This window comes from Psammomys obesus, unplaced genomic scaffold (genome assembly GCF_907164565.1).
Source record: "Psammomys obesus unplaced genomic scaffold, mPsaObe1.curated_primary_1811, whole genome shotgun sequence".
Taxonomy (NCBI): Eukaryota; Metazoa; Chordata; class Mammalia; order Rodentia; family Muridae; genus Psammomys; species Psammomys obesus.
Genome location: NW_026587759.1, coordinates 1,592,565 through 1,610,639, shown reverse-complemented (window position 1 = coordinate 1,610,639; position 18,075 = coordinate 1,592,565). Strand labels below are relative to the sequence as shown.

The 18,075-nt window shown below is 39.8% G+C and overlaps 1 protein-coding gene and 1 pseudogene across 1 annotated transcript in view; one reads left to right on the top strand and one right to left on the bottom strand.

Moving 5' to 3' along the window:
- Positions 1–18,075, bottom strand: part of Mctp1 (multiple C2 and transmembrane domain containing 1) — a 570,389-nt gene that overhangs the window by 527,640 nt on the left and 24,674 nt on the right. The window lies entirely within an intron of this gene.
- On the top strand, positions 239–492 carry LOC129674169 (40S ribosomal protein S27-like; annotated as a pseudogene).

The following is an 18,075-nucleotide window of genomic DNA, read 5'->3' as shown; positions in this document are numbered from 1 at the left end:
GTACTTGGAGTCCTAGCTAGAGCAATAAGACAATTAAAGGAGATCAAGGAGATACAAATCAGGAAGGAAGAAGTCAAAGCTTTGCAGATGATGTGATAGTATACATGAGTGACCCCAAAAATTCAACCAGAGAACTCCTTCAGCTGATAAAAAAACCTCAGCAAATTCGCTGGATACAAAATTAACTTAAAAAAAATCAATAGCCCCTTTCTGGGAGTGACGATCTCCCTACAAGAACATGCCTTTTGCAAAGGATCTCCTTCTTCCCTCTCCAGAAGAGGAGAAGATGAAACACAAGAAAAAGTGCCTGGTGCAGAGCCCCAATTCCTACTTTATGGATGTGAAATGCCCAAGATGCTATAAATCACCACAGTCTTTAGACATGCACAAATGGTAGTATTGTGTATTGGCTGTTCCACTGTTCTCTGTCAGCCTACTGATGGAAAAGCAAGGCTGACAGAAGGATGCTTCTTCAGGAGGAAGCAGCACTGACTGCACCTGATTCAGGGTGAGTGGGAGCCATCCGAATAAAGACATTTTGGATAAAAACAAAAAAAATCAGTAGCCCTCCTGTATACAAAAGACAAATGGGCTGAGAAAAAAATTAGGGAAAAACAACTTCACAATAGCTAAAAAGGACATAAAGAATACCTTGGTGTAACTCTAACCAAGCAAGTGAAAGACCTTTTTTTGAAAAAAACTTCAAGTCTCTGAAGAAAGAAATTGAAGAAGATATCAGAAGATGGAAAGTTCAAATGGCCATCCTGCCAAAAGCAATCTACAGATTCAATGCAATTCCCATCAAAACAGAAACACAGTTCTTTACAGAACTTGAAAGAACAATTCTCAAGTTCATATGGAAAAACAAAAAACCCAGAATTGCAAAAACAATCCTGTACAAAAACAGATGTTCTGGAGGTATCTCCATCCCTGATCTCAAGCTGTACTATAGAGCAACAGTAATAAAAACCGCATGGTACTGGCATAGAAACAGAATGGTGGGTCAATGGAACTGAACAGAAGACCCAGAAATAAACCCATACATTTATGGACACCGTATTTTTGACAAAGATGCCAAAACCTCAAAATGAAAAAAGATAGCATCTTCAACAAATGGTGCTGGTCTAACTAGATATTTACATGTAGAAAAATGCATATAGATCCACACTTATCACTCTGCACAGAACTAAAGTCCAAGTGGATCAAAAACCTCAACATAAAACCAGACACACTAAATCAGTTAGAAGAAAAAGTGTGGAAGAGCCTTGACCTCACTGGCACAGGAGACAACTTCGTGAACAGAACACCAATAGCACAAGCTCTAAGATCAATAATCAATAAATGGGACCTCATGAAACTGAAAATCTTCTGTAAAGCAAAGGACACTGTCATCGGAACAAAACAACATCCTACAGATTGGGAAAGAATCTTCACCAACCCTGTATCTGACAGAGGGCTTATATCAAGAATATATAAAGGACTCAAGAAATTAAAAAGCAACAAATCAAGTAATCCAATTAAAAAATGGGGTACAGAGCTTGTTGGTATAATGTTTTTTTAAATGTATACACCTTACCCTTGTTCATTCAAATACTGATTTCTCCCTCACCCCATCCCCAACTCTCTGGTTTCAATCCAGATATTGCATTGTGATACTCATCCTAAGCATCCTGTCTCAACTCTTGTGTAAACAAAAAAGAAAGCAACTAGACACAATGTTGAGCAGGGAGGAGCCAGAGGACAGGAAAGAGGGGAAGAGCAAGAAGGCAGGAGATGAGTGGGAGGAGAAGGGGCAAGAGGAGAGCTAGGAGAGCAGAGCTGGAGGAGAGATCTTGGAGGTGGAGCATGAACCAGACCTAAGATTTCACAAAAAGCAAGTATATTGTGGGAAATCTAAACGTTAGGAAACTGAGGGCTTGGAGGTTCAGGAGGGATTAAATATTGCCCAGCATTGTGTTCTAGGTTAACTAAAAACCCAGTCTCTGTGTGGTGATTTGGTTATACAGCTGTTTAAGATTAACAGCAAGCTTTACTAGAAGATAAACCAATAGTAAAAATTAATACCATTACAACAAGAGCTAAACAGAGAACTTTCAATAGAGGAACACGTAATGGCAGAGAAACACTTAAAGAAATGCTCAATGTCCTTAGTCAGAAGGAAAATACAAATCAAAATGACCTTGATATTTCACCTTGCACCCATCAGAATGGCTAATATCAAAAACTCAAGTGACAACACATGCCGGAGAGGGTGTGGAGAAAGGGGAACCCTCCTCTGTTGGTGGTGGGAATGTAAACTTCTACAACCACTCTGGAAATCAATCTGGCACTTTCTCAGACAATTAGGAATAGTGCTACCTCAAGATCCAGCTATACCACTCCTAGGCAAATATCCAAAATATGCTCAAGTACACAATAAGGACATTTGCTCAACCATGTTCATAGCAGCTTTATTCATAATAGCCAGAATGTGGAAACAATTCAGATGTCCCTCAACAGAGGAATGGATACATAAATTGTGGTACATTTACACAATAGAATACTATTCATCTCTTAAAAACAAGGCAATCACAAAATTTGCGAGAAAAAAGTGGGAACTAGTAAAGATCATTCTGAGTGAGGTATCCCAGAAGCAGAAAGACACACATGATACATGCTCACTTAGAGGTGGATATTAGACATGTAATATAGGATAAACATACTAAAATCTGTACACCTAAAGAAGCTAATCAAGATGGAGGACCCTGGGTAAGGTCATCAATCCTCACTCAGAAAGGCAAATGGGATGGACATCAGAAGAGGGAGAAAACAGGGAACAGGACAGGAGCCAACCACCGAGGGACTCTGAAAGATTCTATCCAGCAGGGTATCAAAACAGATGCTGAGGCTCATAAACAAACTTTGGGCAGAGTGAAGGGAATCTTATGGAAGAAAGGGGAGATAGAAAGACCTGGAGGGTACAGAGGTTGCTCTCCACAAGGAGAGCAACAGAACCAAAAAATCTGGGCACAGGGGTCTTTTCTGAGACTGATACTCCAACCAACGCCATGCATGTAGACAACCTGGAACCTCTGCTTAGATGTAGCCCATGGCAGCTCAATGTCCAAGTGGGTTCCCTAGTAATGGGAACAGGGACTGTCTCTGATGTGAACTCATTGGCTGACTCTTTGATCACCTGCCCTGAGGGGGGAGCAGCCTTACTAGGCCACAGAGGAGGACAGTGCAGCCACTCCTGATGAGACCTGATAAGCTAGTGTCAGATGGAAGGGGAGGAGGACCTCCCCTATCCATGGACTTGGAGAGGGGCATAGGAGGAGATGAGGGAGTGGGCATGGGATTGGGAGGGGAGAAGGGAGGGGACTGCAGCTGGGATACAATGTGAATAAACTATAATTAATATTAAAATTAAAATAAAAAACTTCATTCTAGTTTTTCCCAAACATACAGTCACATTCCCAATTCTCACATATTTCTACCTTTATATTGACAAGTAATAAACAGATTGAGAAGCTAGCTAGAATGATAAATGTATCATCCCACACTATCAACAGGGCAAATTTAATTGTGAGGAGTAAGTCCTATAGGAAACATAGTTTAATTCTGTTGATAACTTGCTAACCTGTCATTATCCATTCATCTTGGGCTTGTAACTCAGCTTCTGGATGGGGACAGGAGTTCCATTTTTCTTAGGAGCATCTAGAGTACTTTAGAGTGAGGCCCATGTGCTAGGCTGGGGTGTGGAAAAGGTTTTCCACAGAGCGTTAAAGCTTACCTCTTTTAGATTGGGATCACTGGTGGCATTGGAAACTCTGGAGTTCCAAAGCCTGTGGCAATCCAAAGTGTTACAGCTCTTGGTTAATATGGTAGACCTGCAGCTGAGACACAGGACCAGTGGGCCAGAGGGCAGGCCCAGTGTGATATCCCCTGCAGGGGATAAATGATGAATCTCAGGCAGCCACAGTGGAAGGCTGATGGTAACTATCCAGCACTTTTATTTGAAATCAGTGATTTATAAACCTTGGGCACTGGGAGGGATTGAACATGAATATGTTTGATTCACCAGGGTCAGTGGGTCAGGGATACTTGATTTCCATGTAGTCAGTCCCTCATTTACAGGCAGTAGCACGTGCTATCACAAGAAGAACACAGTACTTAATGATCTTATGGGTGGGAGAATCTCCAAGTACAATTGAAGGTCACTGCTGAAAACTAAAATCCTTAGCAGGGTGGGGTATTTCTAGGAATTTCCAGATGGACTGTTTTTTTGTTTTGTTTTGTTTTTAATTAGGAAAAGGTCTGGCCCATAATGTGCTCTGAGGGCTATGTGAGATTCTTTATAAAATCTGGAATCGCCCAGATTTCGGAGTTGGTGGGGGGACTTTTAGAGTCCTGATAGACTGAGCACAAACAAATGGCTATCTGGAGATGTCAGACTTCAACCTTATCCAGCAGAGCCCCATAGTAACTTAAGTATTAAATGACAAGGTAAAGACCTATGCAGAACAGATAAATAAGGTTGCTTTATCTACATTCCAAATTGTTTTGAAAACTAGTTTGAACTGGAACCAATACTGACTGATGTATAAATATTTCCAGGAATGCATTCCTGGCCCAAGTTGCAAGATGAAAACCTGCAGCTTATATACAGTAAGTAGAGAAGATGACAAAGGAGCCAGCAGAGCAAATCAGAGGAGAAAACATGGTACAAATTTTCTTAATTGTGTGTTATGCCAATAACTGACCTTAGGACATACAAAACTTTATTTCTAAAATATTTATCTTTATTTGTACACTGAAGAACAACTTTATCCATAAGCTTCTAAAAACACGTTACCAGAAAAGGGTGACTACTCGGTATAATTTGGAGACTTTACTCTGGTTACAAGAAGTTCAATAATCCCACACGAAACATTAAAAGGGTCCAGCACAAGGTCAAATCGTAGAAAATTGCCTGTGGTGCAACTAAGCAGTACATTGCAACACAAGCACTGTACATACATTCTTACTACATTAGCCTTGCAGAGTAAACCTCTGCTTTTTCCCAGCTAAAGTATTTGCAAAGTGTTGCTAATGGAGCAACAAATGGAAATGCAATCCCTATCACAATACGGCATATCATCAAAAGAAAATGAAGGTGTCATACTAAGAAAATAAGTATGTAAATCCATTTGGACATGAAAAGAAAAGACTATTAGCTATTCTGCAAAAGAGAATTTTTGGTTTGGTGTGTATGAAAATTTTGATGAATAGGCACGGTGGGGATCAGAGGACATTTGGAGGGGTCAGAAGACACTTCACACTTGCTAGTCAGAAAAGCACAATTGAGCACTTCAGTAGCAGATAGTAAACTCTGAAGTTTCTAGGATTTTATATATAATTCATTTTTTTTTAATTTTATGTGCTTTGGTATTTTGCCTGCATATATGTTTGTGTGAGGGTGCCCTGGAACCTGAGTTACAGTCAGTTGTGAGCTGCCATGTGTGTGCTGGGAATTGAACCTGGGTCCTCTGGAAGAGCAGCCAACTCTCAACTGCTGAGACATCTCTCTTCAGCTCCACGTTTGCCTTTTTATGATGGCTAAATATACTTGTTGTCTGGGCCACAAATTACCTATAATAAATTTTATTGAATCAGCAGCAAATTCCTAGATTTTAAAAATGCAATTCAAGTAACTTTACTACTCCTGCTGAAAAACCTAATCAATAAAAACGTCAATAATTTAGTATTTCAAACCACAAACGCCAAAGTGCTTCATTCATTACAAACTAACAAAGCTCCAAATTGCTCCCGTTCTTACTTTGTTTTTATCAACACCACATCTGTGGTTGCACCGTTGCCACTGATGTTCCTCTATCAGCGAAGTACAGAGTGAACCAGACACCAAGATGAGGCTGACAGTGAAAATCCTAGCACTAAGCAGCTAGTGAGGGTTTACACACATCAACGCTGTTCTAAGGGCTTCACGCGAATCTCATCCTCAGAGTAATCCGATGACATAATTACTATAATCATCTCATTTTCCAAAGAAGAGATGCAGGAATGGAGAGATTAGCTACCTACCTAAGATTACACAGCAAATAAGTTGTAAATCAGAATTCTAGCCCACACCAGCTGGCTCATAAGCAGCACCATGTTTAATAACCAGTAAAGCATCTCGTCTCCTCCGATCATCCACAAGTGGTGCCTTCCAACACTGTGTCAACTAAAATTAACATTGCCCCTCATCTGTATGAATCATTAACTAAGCCACATGAGGCAATAACAGAGCATGAGCATACACACTATAATAAGACGTTCAAAATATGGGAGAAGACAAATAAACTTCTTTATTATCATTTATACAATTTATTCAATTTGTATCCTGGCTGTGGCCCCCTCCCTCATCTCCTCCCAATCCCATCCTCCCTCCCCCATCTCCTCCTGTGCCCCTCTCCAAGTCCACTGATAGAGGAGGTCCTCCTCTTCTCCATCTGATCCTAGTCTGTGAGGTCTCATCAGGACTGGCTACATTGTCCTCCTCTGTGGCCTGGCAAAGCTGCTCCCCCTGGGGGGAGGTAATCAGAAAGCCTGTCACTGAGTTCATACCAGAGAAAAACTGCCATGGGCTACCTCCGTGCAGGGGTTCCAGGCCATCTCCATGTGTGGTCCTTGGCGGGAGTATCAGTTTCAGAAAAGACCCTTGTGCCCAGACTTTTTGGATCTGTTGCTGTCCTTGTGGAGCTCCTGTCCTCTTTGGGTCTTACTATCTCCCACTACATTTTAATACGCGAGAAAGACAGTAAAAATGCACTTCAGAAGCCACAGCCCCATTAGCACCATGTTAGTGAGCTTTGTGTTGGTTTAGGCATCTCAACGGCAGAAGGGAGACATCTGCTGTGGGCACCAGTGCTCACATCAGTTCTGGGATGTTTTCCAGTTAATTCTTTTATTTTTGAGATTATGACATAATCACATCATTTCTCCCTTCTTCCTTTCTCCAAGCTCTCCCACATCTCCTCTTTTCTCTCTTTCAAAGTCATGTCTCTTTTTTAATGAATTATTGTTACATGTATATATGAATATACATATATTCCTAAACATAACCTGCTCAGTCTGTATAATGTTGCTCATCCGTATGCTTTCAGGGCTGACCATTTGGAATTGGATAGCTGGTTGATGCTCTCTTCCCTGGGGAAGACTGTTTCCCATGCCTTATTCATCTCAGACCACAACTGACCGGTGCAATAGGTATCTGGGCAATGAAAGGGACTGATGCAGAGAAGACAAGTCTTGATGCCTCCTTAGCTGGCTGACCCCCTAGCCAGGCTCCATTATTTTATGTTGTGCTTTGACAGGAAATGTCAGCCTTGGGTTCTCGTGTTCACAACTGGTGCACTGTCCTTAGAGGCTGTGGAGCCATTTGGACATGGGACCCAGATGGTGGGCACTGAGCCACAGGGACAGGGCCCGAGGGTTATGGGCCAGATCAGCTTCCTGCTCAAGCTCTTTGCTTCCTCAGGTAAAAACACGGTAGTCAGGCCTCTGACACTCTGGTTGCCATGACCAGGAGCCATCCTGCCCATGTGTTTCTGGTCATGATGGACCACACACTTTTGTCAGTTGTTCCTCACTTAAAGTGCTTCGTTCAGAGATTTGATCACAGCCATGAGAAAAGTGATTAACCTTCCGTTCTTTACCCCTCCAGACTGGAGATAAAGTGACCTTCTACTGCCGCCATTTCATAAGCTACCTCAGTTTCCATTCTTCCTCTAGAATATGCTGTTTAAGTTTTATTGAGAGACTGCAATATTTCCATATACACATACAGGTGTCAGGACCATACCTCGCTACCTCCTTTCACCTTGCCTCCTGCTCACAGGGCACACACTTTCCAGTCTCTCTGAACCACTATTATACCTTTAGATTAAGTCACAGCTCCTCTTTCTTACCTCTCTGCTCTTTTATATACATTTAGCTAATTTCCCAATTTAGCTAATTGCATTAGACACACTTTACATATTCAGAATTGTTCATGTTTAGTAACTGACTTACACTAAACTTTTTTCATTGATTAATTAATTTATTTTACATCTTAGTCAGAACTCTGTCTCCCTCCTCTTATCCCAGTTCCTTCCCTTCTCTTCCCCATGCTCCTCCCTCTTATTTTTAGAATGTTACTAAAGAGATAAAAAGAAAGTGGGCCTGTACTGCCTAGTTTTCTCTCAACTTGATACAACCTCGAGTCCTTCTAGAAGAGGAACTCTCAACTGAGAAAATGCAAATGTGTGGGAGTGAAAGAAGTGGAAGTGAGGATCAGACAACAGGGAAAGGGACTAGCTTCCCAGCATGGGCTGAAAGCTGATAGCTGTTGCAAATGAGAGAAAATTTAAACAGCAAAAGGATTCTGACAGTATGTTCTAGGGTGAACCCTGCTGCAGCCTGCCTGTAGGCTTACATAGTATGTTAAACCAAATCTTAAGAGGTAAGCCTCATAAACAGTAAAGGACAGGGCAGGGACAAATTTGAATCTTGAAAACAAGGTAGAAATGGATAGCTCAGACAAAACAAACAAACAAACAAACAAAACATTTCAGGCACAAAAAATCCGGGAAATCGTGGGCACTATGGCAAGAGCAAACCTATGAATAACACATGAAGAGGAAGAAGAAGAATCCAGATCAAAAGCCTAGAAAATACTTTAACAAACCCACAGCAGAAACAGATTTTCTAAAGAAAATGATGTCTGTCAAACTATAAGAAATATACAGAACACCAAAAAGATAGGGCCAGAAAAGAAATTCCCCATAAGACATAATAGCCAAATGTTAAATGTACAGAACAAAAAAATGCTACTAAAAGCTACTAGGAAGAAAGACTAAGTCACACACGGCCATTAGAATAACTTCTTCTTTTCTTTATTTTCCTTTTTATTTATTTTTTATTAATTAATTCAATTTACATCTCGGTCATTGGGCCCTCCCTCCTCTCCTCCCAGTCTCACCCTTCCTCCCACATCTCCTCTCCCCTATTCCTAAGAAAAGGGGAGCCCACTATCCAGACACCCGAGCTCATCTATTTACATGAGGACTGAGTTCATATTCCTCCCCTGTGGCCTGGTAGGGCAGTCCCATCAGGGAAAGTGATAAAAAAAAGCAGTAACATAGTCCATGTTAGAGGCAGCCCCCACTCCCCTAATGAATGAGCCAACATGAAGCCTAAGATGCCCTTCAGGCCTATCTTTTTGAGTTTGTTCATTATAGTATGTCTAAACAACTCTGAGATTCCATCTTACACCTGTCAGAATGGCTAAGATTGAAAACTCAAGTGACAACATATGCTGGAGAGGATGTGGAGAAAGGGGAACTGTTCCATTACTGATGCGAGCTCAAACTAGCACCGCCACTTTGGAAATCAACCTAGCACTTTCTCAGAAAACTGGGAATAGCCATAGCTCAAGACCCAGCTATACCACTCGTAGGCATACACCCAAGATGTCCCACCATACGACAAGGACACTTGTTCACCCACGTTCATAGCAGCTTCATTCATAATAGCCAGAAGCTGGAAACAACCTACATGTCCCTCAACTGAAGAATGGATACAGAAATTGTGGTACATTTACACAATGGAATCTACTCAGCAATTAAAAACAAGGAAATCATGAAATCTGCAGGCAAATGGATGGAACTAGAAAAGATCATCCTGAGTGAGGTGTCCCAGAACTGGAAAGACACACATGGCATGTTCTCACCGATAAGTGGATTTTAGTCATGTGGAACACCTGTCTTTTTAGTGGAGACCCTGAAAGCCAAAAGAGCCTAGACAGATGTTCTAGAGGCTCTGAGAGATGACAGACACCAGCCTAGAGAACCTGGCAAAATTATCAATAACGATCAATGGAAAAAGAAAACTATATCATAATAAAATAAAAATTTAGCAGTGCTTAGCTATCAAATTAGCTCTACAGAAGACACTGTAGAAGGAAAACACTGATCTAAAGAGGTTAACTTCACCCCAAAGGACACAAGGAATAAATGATCCTGGAACAGTAAATCAAAAGAGGGGAAAATACTCACACCACCACAACAAAATAAAAGGCACCAATAAACACTGCTTACAAGTAACTCTCCATGCTAATTGTCTCAGTTCCCCCAATAAAAGGACACAGATTAACAGAATGAATTTAAAAACAGGATCCATCATTCTGCTGCATGTGAAAAACAGTATTCTCAACCTGTGGGTCACGACCCTTGGGGGGTCAAAGGATTCTTTCACAGGGGTTGCCTAAGACCATAGGAATACATGTATTTCCAGTGGGCATGGGAACTGAGACACTGGTCCCCTATCTGTTTCCAGGAGGGTCTGCCCATATACAGACACGCCATATCTGCTTGAGGGCATGATGACACCATCATGCCAACCCCATTACATACACACTAAACAAATTCAGGTGTATGTGACAGGGTTGGTATCACAATGTACTTATGTGAACCATTCACACATGTGTAGAGAGCAGCTACTATGTTGAAAGTAGCAGTATTGGATATAAAACAACATGAATTATAATTACTGAGTAATTGTAAAATCATGTACTGTAAAATCACCAACTACTATAATATATACATATATATATATATATATATATATATATATATATATATATATATCCATGTATATAGAGATCTGTATATGTTTATCTTGGTAACCTAACCTGGATGGGGCTGGTTGATGTGAATACTGCCCCCTTGTGATTATGACAGGTATGTTTAGAAAGGTAAATCATAGGAGACTTCTTTTGTATTACTAAAGATGCTGTTTTATATTACTTCATTAGAAAACTATCCCATGACAATTGATTGTGTAGAGAAGAATGTTAGGAAAAGGAAATATAGTGCAGTTTGTTTTTTTTTTTTTTTACTTCAATAATTACCATGGGAATTGAGAATCCACCATGTGTTATTTGTTGTGAAGATTTATCAGGCAAACCTACGAAGCCAAACAAATGCCATTTTGATAACAAGTACCCGAGCTTTGCTGGCAAGGATACCAAGCTTTAGAAGCAAAGCTGATAAACTCCAGAAAGTCAGAGTTGACACTGGTGGTAAGTCTCACAAACAAAACATAGCAGCCGTGGAGTCACCAGAGCTATGAAACCTCAGATCACTGCTTGGCTTTACTGTTTCCAATGCCCAAAGTTATGATCAGAGATGAATTTGTTATAAAGTTGCATGCAGTTTCCTTATCTAATGACACTGTCCACAGAAGAATAAATGACAAGAGCTGCTGATATTCTTGATCAGTAAACTAGGAAATTAAACCTGCTCCAGTTTCAGTACTTAGCATCCAGCTTGATGAATCTACAGACATCGCAAACAATTCAGTTACTGGTTTACTCGAGGAATATTAATGATGGTGACTTGAAAGATGCTTCTTTTTTGCAAACCTCTTGAAACAACAACTGCTGTTGGTAAGTATTTGACAGGGTTGGTTCTTTGCAGAAAGAGAATGAGATTTCTTGGGGTAAGGCTGATGGTGTTTGCACAGATGTTGCACAGCTCTAGTAGGATGTGGATCTGGATTTCAGTGTTTGATACTGAGTGAACCACCAAAAGTCACCAGATTTCACTGGATGATTCATCGGCAGATGTTGCCACAAGTTACAACAAGTAATGAAAAGTGTCATAAGTTCTTTCAGTTTGTTTGTCCATTTGTTTTGTTTTTCAAGACACAGTTTTTGTTTTGTTTTGTTTTGTTTTGTTTTGTTTTGTTTTGTTTTGTTTTTCTGCAGCCCTGGATGTCCTGGACCTTTCTCTGAAGACCAGGCTGACCTAGAACTCACAGAAATCAGCCTGCCTCTGCCTCCAGAGTGCTGAAATTAAAGGTGTGCACCACCACCACCCCAACATGAGTCTATCAATTTTCTAAAGGCGAGACCCTTGAGCAGTCCACTGTTTTCATAACTGTGCAACAAGTTGGATACGCCAAACAAAGTTCTGCTGTTTCACACTGAGGCGAGATGGTTGTCAGAGGAAACGTTTTAAGATGTGTTTTTTAGTTTCATGATGAATTGAAAACGTTTTTTAATAAGATAGCAAGACCCCAGTCTGAAGAACTTTTGAGTGATAAAAGTGAATTGTACAAAATAGCTTATTTGGTTGACCTCTTTGCCATCTTGAATGAGTTAAATTTATCACTGCAAGGACCAAAGTACATGCAACATGCTTCACTTTGTCTGAAAAGATCGGATCATTCCAAATGAAACTTCAGCTTTGGAAAAACAAACAAACAAACAAACAAACAAACAAACAGAAGGAAAGGGGGGAGATAAAGAAAAGAAAATGTATGAAAACACAATTCGCATATTGTTTACCTCATCTGCTACCTTATAGAAACATGATATTGAACCAGATAAAGGGGTTACAATGATAATTTCAGTGAAAGAACTCTTCCAAATCTACCTGACACCTCATTTGCACTAGCTGGTCCCATTCCCAGTCAAAGCTGAAGATGTTCTGAGACAGCACAAGAACACTTCTTTGAGCTTACTCACAGCGATACGGCCAGAGCTGATTTCTCCACAATTCCAGCTACAAACTTCTGGATCAACTGTTTCCAGTCATATCTTATTCTAAGACTGTGTTGCACCTTCTTCCATTTCCAACAACATATCTTTGTGAAACAGGGTTCTCCAGCTTGTTGGCTATCCAGTCTAAACACAGAAGCAGACTTGTGTGGAAAATGATATTCTTTGTATTCTTGAAAAGACTGCCATGAAAACTTCTGATCTGATAAGAAAGCAGCCTTCACATTGACTTTGGCTTTTTACTAATACTGCTGCAAAATGTTGCGATGTTGTTTATTGTTTATATTAAGAATATTAACCACTCTACAGCATGTTTCAAGCGAAAATTAATTTATTTCTAATTAGAAATAAATATTTTGCATCCCAAATATCAAATACTTACATTATGATTCATAACTGTAGCAAAATTATAGTTTTGAAGTAGCAACAAAAATAATTTTATGGTTGGGGGTCACCACAACATGAGGAACATCTACTCCAACAATGCTACACCTCCTAATCTTTCCCAACTGTCAACCAACTGGGAACCTAGTATTCAAACATATGAGCCTATAGGGTTGCCTTGTCTGACCTTGATATGAGGGGAGGGGCCTAGTCTTACTGCAGCTAAATATTCCATGTTTGATCCATGATATCCATGGCAGGCCTGTCCCTTTCTGAATAGAAACAGAGGAGGAGAAGATTGGGGAACAGAGGGGAGTTGGGGGAGAGTGACTGGGAAGAGAGGAGGAAGGAAAACTATAGTTGGGATATAAAAAACAAAAAGTCTCCCAACCAAAAAGAGTCTAAGGCCAAATGGACCCACAGAAAATCCTACTAGAACTTCAAAGAAAAATTAATGCCAATACTCCTCAAATTATTACACAAAATAGATACAGAAGAAACAGTGTCTAATTCTTTTTACAATTACCCTGATACCTAAATCTCACAAACCTCCAACAAAGAATAAGAATTACAGGTCAACTTTTCTTATGAACATAAATGCAAAATTTCTCAATAAAATACTTGCAAACCCAATCTAAGAACACATTAAAATTCTATCCACCATTATCAACCTGTGTCCATTCCAGCGATGCAGGAGCGGTTCAACACATGTAAGCAATAAACCTAATCCACCAAATAAACAGACTGGAAGATAAGAACCTCAGAATCATCTCATTAGATGCCAAAAGGATGCCTTTGACAAATCCAACACCCCTTCATGATAGAAGTCTTGGAATGAGTAGGGACACAGAGGATATATCTCAACATGGTAAAAGTAACTTAGAGCAACCTGTACCCAACAATAAACTATATAGAAAAAAACTCAAAGCTTTTCCACTTAATCAAGAGCTAAATAAGGATGTCCACTCTCTCCATACCTATTCAATACAGTAATTGAAGCCTTACTTAGAATAGTAAGACACATAAGGAGTCAAGGGGATACAAATAGGAGAGGGAGACATGAACATATCTTTATTTGCACGTAATATTATATTATTCATTAAAGACCCTAAAAACTTCACCACACCCCCCAAAAAACAAAACAAACTTCACCAGGAAAATTCTAAAGTTGAGAAGCTCTTTCAGCAAAGGGGCAGGATACAAAATGAACACACAAAAATCAGTAGCTTTCCTCTATACAAATGACAAAAACACTGAAACACTGAGAAACAAACCCAGGAAACAGTACTTTTCACGGCAGTCTCAAATGACACACAACAACTTGAGATAACTCTAATCCAACAAGAGAAAGAGGGAAAAAATGCCAGAAGATGGAAAGGTCTTCCAAGTTCATAGATTGGTAAGATTACTATTGTAGAAATACTTGTTCTGCCAAAAGCAATCTACAGATTCAGTGTTATCCCCACCAGTATTATACAACACAATTCTTCACAGAAATCAAAAATATACTCTTCAACTTCATATGGAAACACAAAAAACCCAGATGGGCTAAAATAATATTCAATAATAACAGAACCATTAGAAATATTGCTATCCCAGATTTCAAGTTGTATGTCAGAGCTGTAAGAATAAAAATGGTATAATATTGGCATAAAACATATACATTAATCAATGGAATCAAATTAAAAACACAGACATAAGTCCACATACCTATGGTCACCTGATTTCTCTCTCTCACACATACATGCACACAAAACCATAATACACACTAAAAAAAAGACAGTATCTTCAGCAAGCAGTGCTGATCAGACTAGAAGGCTATTTTTTTTAAAGATTTATTTTATTTATTTATTTATTACATGTATACCAGAAGAGGGCGCCAGATCTCATTATGGATGGTTGTGAGCCACCATGTGGTTGCTGGGAACTGAACTCAGGACCTCTGAAAGAGCAGCCAGTGTTCTTAACCGCTGAGCCATCTCTCCAGCCCTAGAAGACTATTTATAGAAGCATGAAAATATATCCATCTCTATTACCTTGCAAAAAATTTAGCTCTAAATGGATCAAGGACCTCAACATAAGACCATGTAAACTGAATTTGATAGAAATGAAAATGGGGAATAATCTTGACCTCAATGGATGGCACTGGAAAGAACTTTCTGAACAGAACACAAACAGCACAGGTACTATGAACAATTAATAAATGGGTCCTCCTGAAACTGAAAAGCTTCTGTATGGAAAAGGACATCATCATTCAAGCAAAGTGGCAGGCTACAGAACGGAAAAAGATCTTTTCCAGTTGCACATCTGATAGACACTAACTATCTAGAATATATAAAGAACCAAAACTGAAACATCAAGACAAAAAAAGTAACACAATTTAAAAAAATAAACCAGAGTACAGAACTATGTATAAAGTTCTTAAAACATGAGACACAAAAGGCAGAAAATAGTTACATGTTTAACATCCTCAGCCAACATGAAAATGCAAATTAAAATTACTTTGATATTTCATCTTACAAGAGACAGAAAGGTCAAAATAAATAAAGTTCATGCTAGTGAGGACATCCATTGATACTGGGACTGAACACTTGCACAACCACTTTGTAAATCAATGTGACAGTTCCTCAGAAGCAGGGAGTTCATTTACCCCAAGATCCAGCTATACCTCTCCTGGGCAAGTACCCAAAGGATTCTTTATCTTACAACAGAGATACTTGCTCGTCCATGTTCATTGCAGCAATAATCAAATTATTAATAATAGCCAGAAATTAAAAACAAACTAGATATTTATCAACTGACAAATGGATAATGAAAATGTGATACATTTACATAATGGAATATAATTTGGCTTTTAAGAAAAATAAAACCTGGGTAAATTGGTAGAGCCAGAAACCATCCTTTTAAGATAACCCAGACCCCAAAAGGTGAATATTGTATGCTTTTTAGCATATGTGGATGTTAGTTTTTATGCTTTCAATATGTATGTTGCAATCTAAATGACCACGTTTAAAGTACACATTAAAGAACCACAGGAAAGGAGAAGATCTCCCAAGGAAGGGAAAATAAAATATAGTGATATAGAGACATAGAAGGAGAACTATAATAGAAGAATTAAAAAGGACGACAGGAGAGAAGGATAAAGAAGGGAATATGGGAAGGACAACTAATACTATAATAGGGCATTTGAAAAAACGTGGAATAATATTACTTAATATGGTAGAATATACACATGAAAGGAACTTAAATAGAGTCACCAAATAATGGGAGAGACAGTGACACCAAATAAAATTTCTGGTATCAGGAATGGTGCCTTGTTGAGGCACTGGCAAAAGGAATGCCCCAAACATCACAAACTATTGTCAAGGTTATTGGTTGTTCCAAAGCCTGATGACAGTAAGGCCCTGTTGCCGAAGACAACACTTACTAATGTCATCAGACACACGAGTGGTCAGGGTACCGTATAGTACTCTGTACCCAACCATAGGAGAAAGGTAATTATCACTACTCCCCAGGTACAAACCTTAAGACCTACAACAGCAACTTGCCTGAAAGATATACTGGTACAAGAGTGGCACAAACATTAAGGGACTAATCAACCACTTTTAAAATTAAAGTTAAGGCCCACTCAATGAAATGAAACCTGTTCCTGACAATGCTAAAACATCCAAGAACCTGAGACTAGACATGTCATGGCGTTAGAGAAAAAAACTTAGTACTATGTTTCTGCTAATAGAACTTAGCAATAAAATTACTCCTAATGAAATATTGCTGTACTCACAGATCAGTGCCTTGCTCAACCTACATCAGAGAAACTTGAGGTAGACGGAACTAATACAGAGACCCACAACTGCACAGTGTGCAGAGAGTGAGATGCTTGGAGCATTCAGTTCTAATTAGGATGTCTTCATGGAACCCCTCCTGTTGGGGGATGGTCTTGTGCACTGTGTGTTCACATGCTGATTTCTGTGCCTGAGATCTGATTGCAGACATGGGCATGGTCATTTCTATGAAGAATCTTCTGTATCAATGTAATGTAAAGAATGCTCCCCAATTACCCCTGATTGGTTAATGAAAAGCTGAATAACCAACCAATAACTGGACACAGGAGACAGGAAAACTAGATCACAGTGAGGAGTGGAGAGAGAAAGACAGAAAAGAGAAGAGAGAAGGCCATGAGGTCCCCTTGAGGAGGTTACCAGGAGGAGGTCTCCATGAGAACAAAAATGGAGCAGGAGTGGCCAGGTGAGGCTAGATGGCAGGCAAAGGGCATATGGCTGGGAAATAGTCCATACCAGCATAGAAGTGGTTAGAATAGATAAATATCTGCCCAGCTGCAGTGCTTAAAGCTTGATGAATAACTCTAATAGGTCTCTATGTCAATTATTTGGGATCTAGAATAAGCGATAAAAAAAAACTATTATATTATTTCTATGTTTAGCACCACACCAAATGTAGAAATAGTATAATGTTTTTTTCTTCTATTTCCTATTCTAGATCCCAAATAATTGACATAGAGACCTATCAGATTTATTCAACAAGCTTTAAGCACTACAGCTGGGCAGGTACTGACCTATTCTAACCCATTTATACTAGCCTGGCCACTTCCCTGCCACATGTCCCGTGCTACTTGCCATCTTAGTCTTGCCTTGGCTGTTTCTGCTCCGTCTTTGTCCTCAGGGTGAACTCCTCATGGCCACCTTTCTCTCTTTCTCTCTTTTTATTTCCTTTAAGATTTAGATTCAGGGAGAAGAAGACATAGGAAGATAAGAGCCAGAGGTGATAGATGATTCCACGGCAGCAGCAGTGCCTTCCAGACTGTGGTAGTTTGAATGGAATGTCCCCCTAGAGGCTCCTAAATTCGAATACTTGGTCCCAAGCTGATGGAACTGCTTGGAAAAGATGAGGAGGTGTGGACTTGTAGGGTAGGTGTGTCACTGGGGGTAGAATTCGAGGTTCCAAAAGCCATGCCAGGCCCAAGCATTCTCATTCTCTCTCTCCCTTCCTCCCCCTTCCTCTTTCTGTCTTTCTCTGCCTGTTGCCTGAGAGTCAGAATGTAAAGCTCTCAGATACTTTAGCATTACACCTTTCCGCTTCTTGACATGTCGATCATGAACTAACCCTTTAAA